We start from the raw sequence: 12,764 nt of genomic DNA, 5'->3' as shown, positions 1-12,764 counted from the left end.
CTGAGCATAATCAGCAGCCAGACGATGTGCCTCAAGCTCCCATCCCGCCATAAACGTCTCCCCCTTGATCTCACACAGATTGTGGAGCACACAGCAAGCTGCAATGACAATGGGGATATTGTTTTCGCTGAGATCCGAGCGAGTCAGTAAGCTCCTCCATCTCCCCTTCAGACGTCCGAAAGCACACTCCACCACCATTCTGCACTTGCTCAGCCGGTAGTTGAAGAGTTCCTTGTCAGTGTCCAAGGCGCCTGTATAGGGCTTCATGAGCCAGGGCATTAGCGGGTAGGCTGGGTCCCCGAGGATCACTGTAGGCATCTGCACATCCCCAACATTTATTTTGTAGTCTGGGAAGAAACTACCTTCCTGCAGGCGTCTAAACAGACCAGAGTTCTTGAACAATCGCGCGTCATGAACCTTGCCCGGCCACCCGACGTTGATGTTGGTAAACCGTCCCCTATGGTCCACGAGTGCTTGCAGCACCATGGAAAAGTAGCCCTTGCGGTTTATATACTGGCTAGCCTGGTGGGCCGATCCCAGGATAGGATTGTGAGTCCCATCTATAGCCCCACCGCAGTTTGGAAATCCCATTGCGGCGAAGCCATCTATGACAACCTGTACGTTTCCCAGGGTCACCACTTTTGAGAGCAGGAGATCAACGATTGCGTGGGCTACTTGCATCACAGCAAGCCCCACGGTAGATTTGCCCACACCAAAGTGGTTTGCTACTGAGCGGTAGCTGTCTGGCGTTGCAAGTTTCCAGAGGGCTATGGCCACTCGCTTCTGCACAGTCAGGGCTGCTTGCATCCGGGTGTCCTTGCGCGTCAGAGCAGGGGACAGCAAGGAAAGTGCCCTTACGCATCCTGAAGTTTCGCAGCCACTGTGATTCATCCCAGACCTGCAGCACTATGCGGTCCCACCAGTCCGTGCTTGTTTCCCAGGCCCAGAATCGACGTCCCATAGCATGAACATGACCCATTGCCACCATGATCTCCACGGCGCGACGTACCGTGCTTTCTGAGAGGTCTGTGCCACTCTGAGACTTCATGTCCTCACCACGCTGCCGTTGCCTTCTCGACCGAGTTCTCAACATCTCACTGTGGAAGAGGTGTTCGATAAGGTGCGAGGAGTTGACAACGGCCATAAGTGCAGCGATGATCGCAGCGGGCTCCATGGTCGCAGTGGAGTGCTGTGGCGTCCGCGCTGTCACTTATAACAGGAAAGGTGCACGAACTAATTTCCCGCCGGCGGGAGTGACGGTTGAATGATGACAGTTACCCAAAACCACCCTCGACACAGTTTCCCCCCCCCCAGCATGCATTCGTGGGAAATCCCATTATTCCAATGGGCGGCGGGGAGTGCGGGAACTTTGGGATAGCTTCCCACAGTGCACTACTTCAAAAGTTGATGCTTCGCCCGTTACTGTGGACTCACACAGTCGAATTACTGTATTTATTGTGGATACACAACTTCGACTACATTAGGTCGATTCCAGAAATTCGAATTAAGATGAATCGAAATAGTCTTGTAGTGTAGATGTACCCTTAGTCTCCTTTGAAAAATACCACTCTAATGTCTTTTTTTTTCCTGAAAAGATTTTGTTTGTCCTGTGAAGGATGAATAATGCTGGTCCCGGAGTAGAGAGGGGGAGTGGATGAGGCTGAGAAGCCAGTGGAAGGGGCTGAAACCTGAAATAATTTAGAACAAGTTAAACCTTTTCATAAGTTTGTGCCATAACTTGTGTCCTTTGAAGAAGCAAGACTGAGGTGCAGTTTCTGGGTTGTTTTGATGGCAGCGAATGCCTGTGTGATGTTCAGGCCAAAAGAGTGTAACTGTTCGGGAAAGGGTTTGTTTTACGGAGTGCAGGGAGACATCTCCAGACCTCTGGGGAGTATGTGCTGGAACATCTACCCTGAAAGGAAAATTGCCACTTGTTCTCCCAGCCAGAGCCCTGGGAACTGTCGCTCTGGAGCTCCGTTTACAGACTTTTCCTTCCTGCTCCCTTGGATTTGTGAATTGCTCAATTATTTTTTTTTTCTCGGTGCTTCCCAACCGAGGGAGAGGGAAGGATACTGGAGAGCACAACCTGTTCCCCCTGCCTCACCTGCACAAAGTTCAGAATTCCCCAACAGAAATGACAGCACTTGGGCCTGGTCTAAACATGAGGCCGTTCACCTCAACCTAATTCTGTCAGTGTCCACACTGCAGCCTTGTCCCGCTGATGAAAGTGCCCCACTACAGCGACATCATAACCCCACGAGAGGCGTAGCACTTGTGTTGGTGTAGTTACGGTGACGCAGTGTCTGTGCAAACACTGTGTTACTTATATCAGCTGTTTGCTGTCTTGAGCCCGGCTACCCCGGTTCCCCACTCACAGCCAGGCTGCTGCCCGGAGGCTCCCTGCTTCCCGTTCAGGGAGTCAAGAACCCCGGGCAGCTGGCCCCTGGTCTCACTGGGGGTGACGGGGTGGGGGAGGCAGCTGAGCTCCTCGAGGGGAGCTGCACGGAACCGAGAGCTTTGTCTCTCAGCCTCCCACCCTGCCCCTCTCTAGTGTGTGGAAGTGCTCCTGGTGAGAACACGCACCACCGACAGGAGGAGGGTAGTGTGGACATCAGCCACCACAGTAATTACTAACATAGGGCTGAAGTGTAGACATGCCCTTGGAAAGAAGCAAATCCCGTGCCAGTCTGCAAGTAAAATTAATTTACAGAGAAACATTTTAAAAAGAAACAATCGCAAAGCTTTTTGTGCAGTTGCATTTATTTGTATTTTTGCAAAGCTCTTGGCATTCCCCAGGGCAACAGAGGGACAGAGCTCTTTGCCCTCTGTTACATCGAAAGACACCACAATCAATGAACAGCATAGTAATTAGTTAAAGTCCCAATCACTATGATTTATGATTCTCATGTAGCCTTTGATTGGTCAGGAGAGGTGAGAGGCAGCAGCACGGGAAGCGTAATGGCATCGTAGCCGGTTCATCAAATCTGGTTTCATCAGCGTGTCTTATTAATCAATCATTCCAGGGTCTGCAGGGCCAGGGAGAGATGGGAAACAGCAATTACAGTCCCAGTAATCCACTGGGAATTAAACAAGTACCCTCCCCCATACCCTGAAGGAATTCCACCCCTTTCCATCCCCAGCTAGCTGGGTGCGTTTTACATCAGTGCCCCTTGCAAACTGTGTTATTGATAGACTGGGAAAGGGAGTCAGAGAGGAGTCAGAGCCCTGCCGATCAGCTCCTCCCTCTGCCCCAGCACTGTGCAGCGGTGGGCAGGAGGTGCTGGAGGCGAGGGAGTGGGAGCGAGGGTGGTGCACGCTTGGGGGAAGGAGTGAGTCTGGCAAAAGCCCCTAGTGCAGACTTCACTTCAGCTTAGGTGAGTCACTTCCCCTCTCTGGGCCTTTCTTTCTTCTCTTTGCCTTCCTTCATTTCGTCTGATCGGTCGCAGCTAAATGCACCAGAATCACTTTATAGACACTCAGAGTCAACTGCCTCTGGAGTATCTATGGGCAGAGCACCACCAGCAGGGCTCAATGTGCCCCCAAACCACTAGGCAGACAAGGGCAGGAGTGATTTAGTGCTGCTCTTTCTCCGATATCGTTAAAGGATGCTGGTTTCGTGGCAGTGGCTGAGCCAAGCAGCTACTGGGGTGGGAAATTTCCCAGCTACCTGGTTGATTTCCGGCTTCCCTTTTACTGAAATATTTCTTACATCCCCACATAATTCATTGGCTTCTATGTTAGGAAACCATTTTTTTAAAATGGGATAAATTCTTTTCTGGTGTAAATGGGCATTTCTCTGTTGACTTCAGTGGCGCAAGGCCGATTTACATCTGCTGGGATGCTGCTTCCTGGTGTGGTTGAGACCATGTATACGATTGTCCCTGGTGATGCTATTATCCCCACTCCAGATGTGCAGAATGAGAGGGGTCCCAGTGAATAGCAGCTGCCAGTATGTCTGACTCCGCTGGGAACTGGTTCTTATCATGGCGGTAAAGAGCAGAGCCCACAGAGACCTAAGAAATGAGCTCTGGGGATAATGGGAGAAGTGACACTGCAAAGAATACCTGGATTAACTCAGACACCCCCCTCTGAGATTTAGAAGCCCATTGCTCTGCCTTTTGCCTTAATCCTTTCACATCTTTCTAGGCTTTTCTGGCTGACCACTGGGCTCAGCACCGGGGCTTCTGAAGAGGTTCTGTGATAATATAAGACAGCCTGACAGCAAAGCAACTTTGAATACTCACCCCTGGAACTCTTGCATATAAGCTCCCAGAACCCTGCAAGAAAATTGCTGGGAGTTACTTGATTCTGCGCTTTCTCCAATACCATCAAAATGTAACGGATTCCCTCACATTGTCCATAGCTCAACCACACCATGGCTACGCTAGGAGCACCTTGTCACTACAGCTATCCCGGTGCACTTTTATCGCTGCAGTTTATTCTACTCCCTCCTGAGCAAAATAAGCTATGCAAGCAAAAGCACAGTGTTGCTGGCATAACTGTGCCTTACATGAGGGGCTTTTGCCATGTCAGCCAGGGACCAAACATCTTCCTACCCCAGACCAACACCACTATGCCAGGGGAAGTCTGTCATGTAGACATGTCTCCAGACAGCTCTGTGATGGGGAACATTCCCACTGCCCTTCTTTCTCGGTGCTGGGATTAACTTCCAGAGTTTGGCAGTTTCCTGGCTCCTCAGGATAAGAATTGGAGGTGGTTGGAATTTTTCCAGATGAAAAAAGCTGTTGATTGCTTTTCAAATTTTCCACCCTCCCTCCCACTGAAATATCTCGTAGATGCCCCCACTCACATGTTTCATTGTCTGCCATGTTCAGAAACTCTTTTTCAAGTGGGCCCAATTCTATTCTGGTGTAAACTGCCACTACTCTGTTGACGTCAGGGGAGAAAGGCTAACTTCCACATGCTGGGGACCTGCTCCATTGTATAGTTAAGAGTGTGTTTTTGATTGTCCTTGGTGATATTATTATGCCAAGGCCCTGGAGCAGAATGAAAGGATTCCCAGCGAATCATTGCTCCGGGCATGTATGATTCCAACTAGCAGGGGTGGGAGGGCAATCAGGGTCACAGCCCCGCCCCCATAGTCATAGGGGACAGAAAGCTTCTCTGGGACCGGGGCCGTGGAGGCAGGGAATATCAAGTTCCTGCCGGGGCTGGGGCCGGGTGGGTTGGGGTGGGAGGACAGCGAGATCCCCCTGGGGCCAGCTGGGGGAGGGAGGAGCGTGAGCTTCTGTGCCCCACCCCAAAAGGGGTCAAATTTAAGTTCCTGCGCACGCCCCTGCGAAGTGGCAAGTGATTCTTCAGATGGTTCTAAAGAACAGGCCCACAGAGATGGAACAAACCGGCTACTAGTATTAGAGGGGAAATGAAACTGTATAAAACATCTGGATTAACTCCTGGATTAACCCCTTTGGGATTTAGAAGCCCATTGCTCTGTTTTTTATCCCAGTCCTTGCACATCTGCCCAGGCTATTCCAACTGACACTTCCGCAGGGTTTGGGCTTTCTAAGATGGGCTGGGATAATGTAAAACAGCCTGACAACAAAGCAAATGTGATTACTCACCCTGAAAACGCCTCTAGCTACTCTCCCAGAAGCCTGCAAGGAAATTGCTGAGAGTTAATTGCTGCTGCTCTTTCTCCAATGCCATCAGAATTCCCTCTCATTGTCCATAGCTTAACCACACCACGGCTACGCTAGCAGCGCCGTGTCAGTATGGTGATCCCAGCGTAATACTGCACTTTTGTCGGTGTAGCTTATTCTAGCTGTTTCTGAGCAAAATGATCTCTATGGCAAATGCACGATTTTGCTGCTATGAAAGTATCTCCACTAGGGACATTTGCTAGCAAAGCCACTTCAGTCTGATGTCAAATATCTTCGGTCCCCAAACCAACACCGCTTTTCCAGCAGAAGTCTGTGGTGTAGAGATGTCTCCAGACAGCTCTGTGATGGGCAACGTTCCCACTGCCCTTCTTTCTCCGTGCTGGGATTAATCTCCAGAGTTTTACAGTTTCCCTACTGCTCGGGATAAGAATTCAAGCTGGTTAGAATTATTACAAAGGGATTTTTTTCTTGATTGACCTCCTGCATAGCACAGGGCACAGAATCTCACCCAATAGGATGATCAGATGTCCTGATTTTTTAGAGACAGTCGTGATATTTGGGGCTTTTTCTTATATAGGCACCTATTACACCCCGCCCACTGTTGCGATTTTTCACACTTGCTCTCTGGTCACCCTATCACCCAATGATTCCTGCATGTAGCCCATAACTTCTGTTCTATTTCGAGCATGCCTTTCTGAACATATCCCATCGAGATTTAAAGACTTTCGGTGATTAAGGCCCTATCTCCATTACCATTTTTTTTGGCAAAATTTATGTGGCCCGGGGTGTGAAAAAAACACCCCCGTACATGGCATAAGTTTTCCCAGCACAGACAGCAGTGTGCACAGCGCTATGTTGGTGAGAGAGCTTCTCCCGCCGCTCGTTGGGGGTGGTTTCATTACATCGATGGGAGAGCTCTCTGCCCTCTGCATAGAGCGGCTACACGAGAGATCTTACAGTGGCAGAGCTGCATCGGTGCAGCCATGCCGCTGTAAGGTCTCTGGCATAGACATTGTCAGAGACTCCACCACAACCTGGGTTAATTGTTCCAAAGGTTAACGAATACTGTTAAAATTAGCACCTTCTCTCTTCATTCAGTTTGTCTAGCTTCGGTTTTAGCTTATTGGATCTTTTCTTCCTTTCTTTGATTAAAGAGCCATCTCCCGTCAGAAGTCCCTTCCCCCTGCAGTTATGTGTATACCAGGATTGAGTCACCTCTTATCTGTCTCTGTGGTAAATTAAATAGATTGTGCTGCTTGTCTTTGGACTCCCTGGGCTCTCTCAGCTAGCCTGACCTCTGAGCCCATCTCTGGAGGCCAATGGCCTTCCTATGCTTAATCTGATTTAAAGGTCCCAAACTAATGTAAAAGCCCCAAAGGAGCGTAAATTCTGAATACTCACAGACACGTCCCCTCCAAGTCCTCCATCAACCTACAGGAAAAAAGCAAGTTACTAAAACATTAATTACTTGCTGCTGCTCTTTCTCTGGGAGCAGGGAAATGAAAATGATGCCCTGAAAGGAACTGGACTCAAACGGCTGCTGGTTGGGAAACGGGAGCCAGTGTGGTCTGGTGAAAAGGGAGCTGGGCTGGGAGACAAGAGCTCGGGGATCTGCTCTGGGCTCTGCTGCTGACTTTCCTGGTGACTTTAGATGAGTCGCTCCCCCTCTTTGGGCTGTTCTTTCTTCTCTTTGACTTCCTTCATTTCATCTGATCGGTCACTGTTAAATGCACCAGAATCACTTTACAGACTCTCACAGTCAACTGCCTCTGGAGTATCTTTTGGCAGAGCACCACCAGCAGGGCTCAGTGTGCCCCCAAACCGCTAGGCAGACAAGGGCAGGAGTGATTTAGTGCTGCTCTTTCTCCAATCTCATTGAAATGATGCTGGTTTCGTGGCAGTGGCTGAGCCAGGCAGCTTCTGGGGTGAGAAATTTCCCAGCTCCCTGGTTGATTTCCGGCTTCCCTTCTACTGAAATATTTCTTACATCCCCACATGCTTCATTGGCTTCTATGTTAGGAAACCATTTTTTTTAAATGGGGTAAATTCTATTCTGGTGTAAATGGGCATTTCTCTGTTGACTTCAGTGGCACGAGGCCGATTTACATCTGCTGGGGAGCTGCTCCCTGGTGTGGTTGAGACCATGGATACGATTGTCCCTGGTGATGCTATTATCCCCACTCCAGATGTGCAGAATGAGAGGGCTCCCAGTGAATCACAGCTCCCAGTGTGTCTGACTCCACTGGGAAGTGGTTCTTATCTCCATTCTAGAGAACAGAGCCTAGAGAGGCCCAACAAACCGTCTATTGGGATAATGGGAGAACTGACACTGCAAAGAACACCTGGATTAACTCTGACACCCCCCTCTGGGATTTAGAAGCCCATTGCTCTGACTTTTGCCTTAATCCTTTCCCATCTGTCTGGGCTTTGCCAGGTGACCACTGGGCTTAGCCTTGGGGCTTGAGAAGAGGTATTCAATAATATAAGACAGCTGGACAGCAAAACAACTTTGAATACTCACCCCAGAGACGCTTCCAGATACACTCCCAGATGCCTGAAAGGAAATGGGTGGGAGTTATTTGATCCTGCTCTTTCTCCAGTACCATTACATTTTAACAACTTCACTCACAATTCCCATAACTGGACCACACCATGGCCACACAAGCAGCACCTTGTCAAAGCCAACTGTGTTTGGTGTATTTATGGACAGAGCGCCATCAACAGGGCTGAGTCGGCCCCCGAACAAAACAAATGTGATTACTCACCCTGGGAAGGCTTCTAGCTAGTCTCCCAGAAGCCTGCAAGGAAATTGCTGGGAGTTAATTGCTGCTGCTCTTTCTCCAATGCCATCAGAATTCCCTCCAACTGCCCATAGGCACCTATTACACCCCGCCCACTGTTGCGATTTTTCACACTTGGTTTCTGGTTACCCTATCACCCAATGATTCCTGCATGTAGCCCATAACTTCTGTTCTATTTCGAGCATGCCTTTTCTGAACCTATTCCATCGAGATTTAAAGACTTTTGGTGATTAAGGCCCTATCTCCATTACCATTTTTCTTGGCAAAATTTATGTGGCCCAGGGTGTGAAAAAAACACCCCCCTACATGGCATAAGTTTTCCCAGCACAGACAGCAGTGTGCACAGCGCTATGTTGGTGGGAGAGCTTCTCCGGCGGCTCGTTGGGGGTGGTTTCATTACATCGATGGGAGAGCTCTCTCCCGTCGGCATAGAGCGGCTACACGAGAGATCTTACAGTGGCAGAGCTGCATCAGTACAGCCATGCCGCTGTAAGGTCTCTGGCATAGACATTGACAGAGACTCCACCACATCCTGGGTTAATCATTCCAAAGGTTAACGAATACTGTTACAATTAGCACCTTCTCTCTTGATTCAGTTTGTCTAGCTTCGGTTTTAGCTTATTGGATCTTTTCTTCCTTTCTTTGATTAAAGAGCCATCTCCCGACAGAAGTCCCTTCCCCCTGCAGTTATGTGTATACCAGGATCGAGTCGCCTCTTAACTGTTTCTGTGGTCAATTAAATAGATTGTGCTGCTTGTCTTTAGACTCCCCGGGCTCTCTCAGCTAGCCTGACCTCTGAGCCCACCCCTGGAGGCCAATGGCCTTCCTATGCTTAATCTGATTTAAAGGCTAATGTAAAAGCCCCAAAGGAGAGTAAATTCTGAATACTCACAGACAGATCACCTTCATGGCTTAAATCAGCCTGGAAGAAAAAAGAAAACAGTTCATGAAACGTTAATTCCTTGTTGCTGCTCTTTCTCTGGGAGCAGTGAAATGAAGATGATGCCCTGAAAGGAACTGGACTCAAACGGCTGCCGGTTGGGAAATGGGAGCCAGTGTGGTCTGGTGAAAAGGGAGCTGGGCTGGGAGACAAGAGCTCGGGGATCTGTTCTGGGCTCTGCTGCCAAACTTCCCAGTGACTTTAGATGAGTCACTTCCCTTTTCTGGGCCGTTCTTTCTTCTCTTTGCCTTCCTTCATTTCGTCTGATCGGTCACTGTTAAATGCACCAGAATCACTTTACAGACTCTCAGAGTCAACTGCCTCTGGAGTATCTGTGGGCAGAGAACCACCAGCAGGGCTCAGTGTGCCCCCAAACCACTAGGCAGACAAGGGCAGGAGTGATTTAGTGCTGCTCTTTCTCCGATATCGTTGAAATGATGCTGGTTTTGTGTCAGTGGTTGAGCCAGGCAGCTACTGGGGTGGGAAATTTCCCAGGTCCCTGGTTGATTTCCGGCTTCCCTTCTACTGAAATATTTCTTACATCCCCACGTGCTTCATTGGCTTCTATGTTAGGAAACCATTTTTTTAAAATGGGGTAAATTCTATACTGGTGTAAACAGGCATTTCTCTGTTGACTTCAGTGGCACGAGGCCGATTTACATCTGCTGGGGAGCTGCTCCCCGGTGTGGTTGAGACCATGGATACGATTGTCCCTGGTGATGCTATTATCCCCAGTCCAAAGGTGCAGAATGAGAGGGGTCCCAGTGAATCGCAGCTGCCAGTGTGTCTGACTCCGCTGAGAAGTGGTTCTTATCACCATTGTAGAGAACAGAGCCGAGAGAGGCCCAACAAACCATCTACTGGGATAATGGGAGAACTGACACTGCCAAGAACATCTGGATTAACTCTGACACCCCCCTCTGGGATATACCCCTCTGACAACCCCTACTGAAATATCTCGTAGATGCCCCGCTTAGATGCTTCATTGTCTGCCATGGTAGGAAACTCTTTTTCAAGTGGTCCCAATTCTATTCTGGTGTAAACTGCCAGTACTCTATTGACGTAGAGCGAGGCTGACTTCCACATGCTGGGGACCTGCTCCATTGTATAGTTAAGAGTGTGTTTCTGATTGTCCATGGTGATACTATTATCCCACGGCCCTGTGGAGCTGAATGCCATGGAGGCAGGGAATATCAAGTTCCTGCCCGGGCTGGGGTCGGGTGGAGGGAGGGGGGCAGCGAGATCCTCCCGGGGCCGGGTGGGGTAGGAAGCAGAGCGAGCTTCTGTGCCCCCCACACCCAAAAAGGGTCAAATTTAAATTCCTGCACACGCCCCTGCGAAGTGGCAAGTGATTCTTCAGATGGTTCTAAAGAACAGGCCCACAGAGATGGAACAAACCGGCTACTAGTATTAGAGGGGAAATGAAACTGGAAAAAGCTCCTGGATTAACCTCTTTGGGATTTAGAAGCCCATTGCTCTGGTTTTTGTTCCAGTCCTTGCACATCTGCCCAGGCTATTCCAACTGACACTTCCGCAGGGTTTGGGCTTGCTAAGAGGTGCTGGGATAATCTAAAACAGCCTGACAACAAAGCAAATGTGATTACTCATCCCAAGAAGGCTTCTAGCTAGTTTCCCAGAAGCCTGCAAGGAAATTGCTGGGAGTTAATTGCTGCTGCTCTTTCACCAATGCCATCAAAATTCCCTCTCACGGTCCATAGCTTAACCACACCACAGCTACACTAGCAGCGCTGTGTCAGTATGGCGATCCCAGGGTACTACTGCACTTTTGTCGGTGTAGCTTATTCTAGCTGTCTCCGAGCGAAATGATCTCTGTGGCAAATGCACGGTTTTGCTGCTATGAATGTGTCTCCACTAGGGCCATTTGCCAGCACAGCCATCTCGGTCTGAGGTCAAATATCTTCAGTTCCCAGACCGACACGGCTTTTCCAGCAGAAGTCTGTAGTGTAGAGATGTCTCCACACAGCTCTGTGATGGGCAATGTTCCCACTGCCCTTCTTTCTCTGTGCTGGGATTAACCTCCAGAGTTTGGCAGTTTTCTTACAGCTCGGGATAAGAATGAGCTGGTTGAAATTTTTAGCAATGAATTTTTTTCTAGACTGACCTCCCGAATGACACAGAGCACAGAATCTCACCCAATGATTCCTGCATCTAGCCCATAACTTCTGTTCTATTTAGAGCATAACTTTCCTAAAGATATCCCATCTAGATTTAAAGACTTTCAGTAATTAAGGCCCTATCTCCATTACCATTCTTCTTGGCAAAATTTATGTGGCCTGGGGTGTAAAAAAAACACCCCCCTACGTGACATCAGTTTTCCCAGCATAAGCGGTAGCGTGCACAGCGCTAGGTTGGTGGGAGAGCTTCTCCCACCGCTCATTGGGGGTGGTTTAATTACATCGATGGGAGAGCTCTCTCCCGTCTGCATAGAGCGGCTACACGAGATGTTACAGTGGTACAGCTGCATTGGTACAGCTGTGCCGCTATAAGCTCTCTGGCGTAGACACAGCCAGAGACTCCACCACATCCTCGGTTAATCGTGCCAATGATTAATGAATACTGTTAAAAATTAGCACCTTCTTTCTTGATTCAATTGGTCTAGCTTTGGTTTTAGATTATTGGATCTTGTCTTTCTTTTGTGATTAAAGAGCCATCTCCCATCAGAAGTCTCTTCCCCCTGCAGTTATGTGTATACCAGGATCAAGTCACCTCTTCACTGTCTCTGTGGTCAATTAAATAGATTGCGCTGCTTGTCTTTGGACTCCCTGGGCTCTCTCAGTTAGTTTAACTTCTGAGCCCACCTCTGGAGGCCAATGGGCTTCCTATGCTTAATCTGATTTAAAGGCTAATGTAAAAGCCCCAAAGGAGAGTAAATTCTGAATACTCACAGACAAATCAACTTCATGGCTTAAATCAGCCTGGAAGAAAAAAAAACAACTATTACTAAAATATTGATTACTTGCTGCTGCTCTTTCTCTGGCAGCAGTGAAATGAAAATGATGCCCTGAAAGGAACTGGACTCAAACGGCTGCTGGTTGGGAAACAGGAGCCAGTGTGGTCTGGTGAAAAGGGAGCTGGGCTGGGAGACAAGAGCTTGGGGATCTGTTCTGGGCTCTGCTGTTGACTTTCCCAGTGACTTTAGATGAGTCGCTGCCCCTCTCTGGGCCGTTCTTTCTTCTCTTTGCCTTCCTTCATTTACTCTGATCGGTCACAGCTAAATGCACCAGATTCACTTTGCAGACACTCAGAGTCAAGTGTCTTTGGAGAGCACCAGCTAGGCTCAATGTCAATTTTTTTCTACACTGACCTCCTGAATGACACAGAGCAGAGAATCTCACCCAGTGATTCCTGCGTCTAGCCCATAACTTCTGTTCTATTTCGAGC

General features: G+C 48.9%; 1 long non-coding RNA gene across 1 annotated transcript in view; it reads right to left on the bottom strand.

The window, feature by feature from the left end:
- Nucleotides 1-12,416, bottom strand: part of LOC123352065 — a 48,949-nt gene extending 36,533 nt beyond the window's left edge. Inside the window, exons 1-3 of the long non-coding RNA XR_006574097.1 lie at nucleotides 12,269-12,416; nucleotides 9,315-9,344; nucleotides 8,387-8,419 (exon numbers count right to left, since the gene is read on the bottom strand). This is a non-coding gene — a long non-coding RNA (uncharacterized LOC123352065). The remainder of the gene's footprint in view (nucleotides 1-8,386; nucleotides 8,420-9,314; nucleotides 9,345-12,268) is intronic.
- Nucleotides 12,417-12,764: the final 348 nt, after the last annotated feature.

This window comes from Mauremys mutica, chromosome 17 (genome assembly GCF_020497125.1).
Source record: "Mauremys mutica isolate MM-2020 ecotype Southern chromosome 17, ASM2049712v1, whole genome shotgun sequence".
Classification (NCBI taxonomy): domain Eukaryota; kingdom Metazoa; phylum Chordata; order Testudines; family Geoemydidae; genus Mauremys; species Mauremys mutica.
Note: the sequence above shows the minus strand (reverse complement) of the source record. Positions and strands in the feature narration are given on the sequence as shown.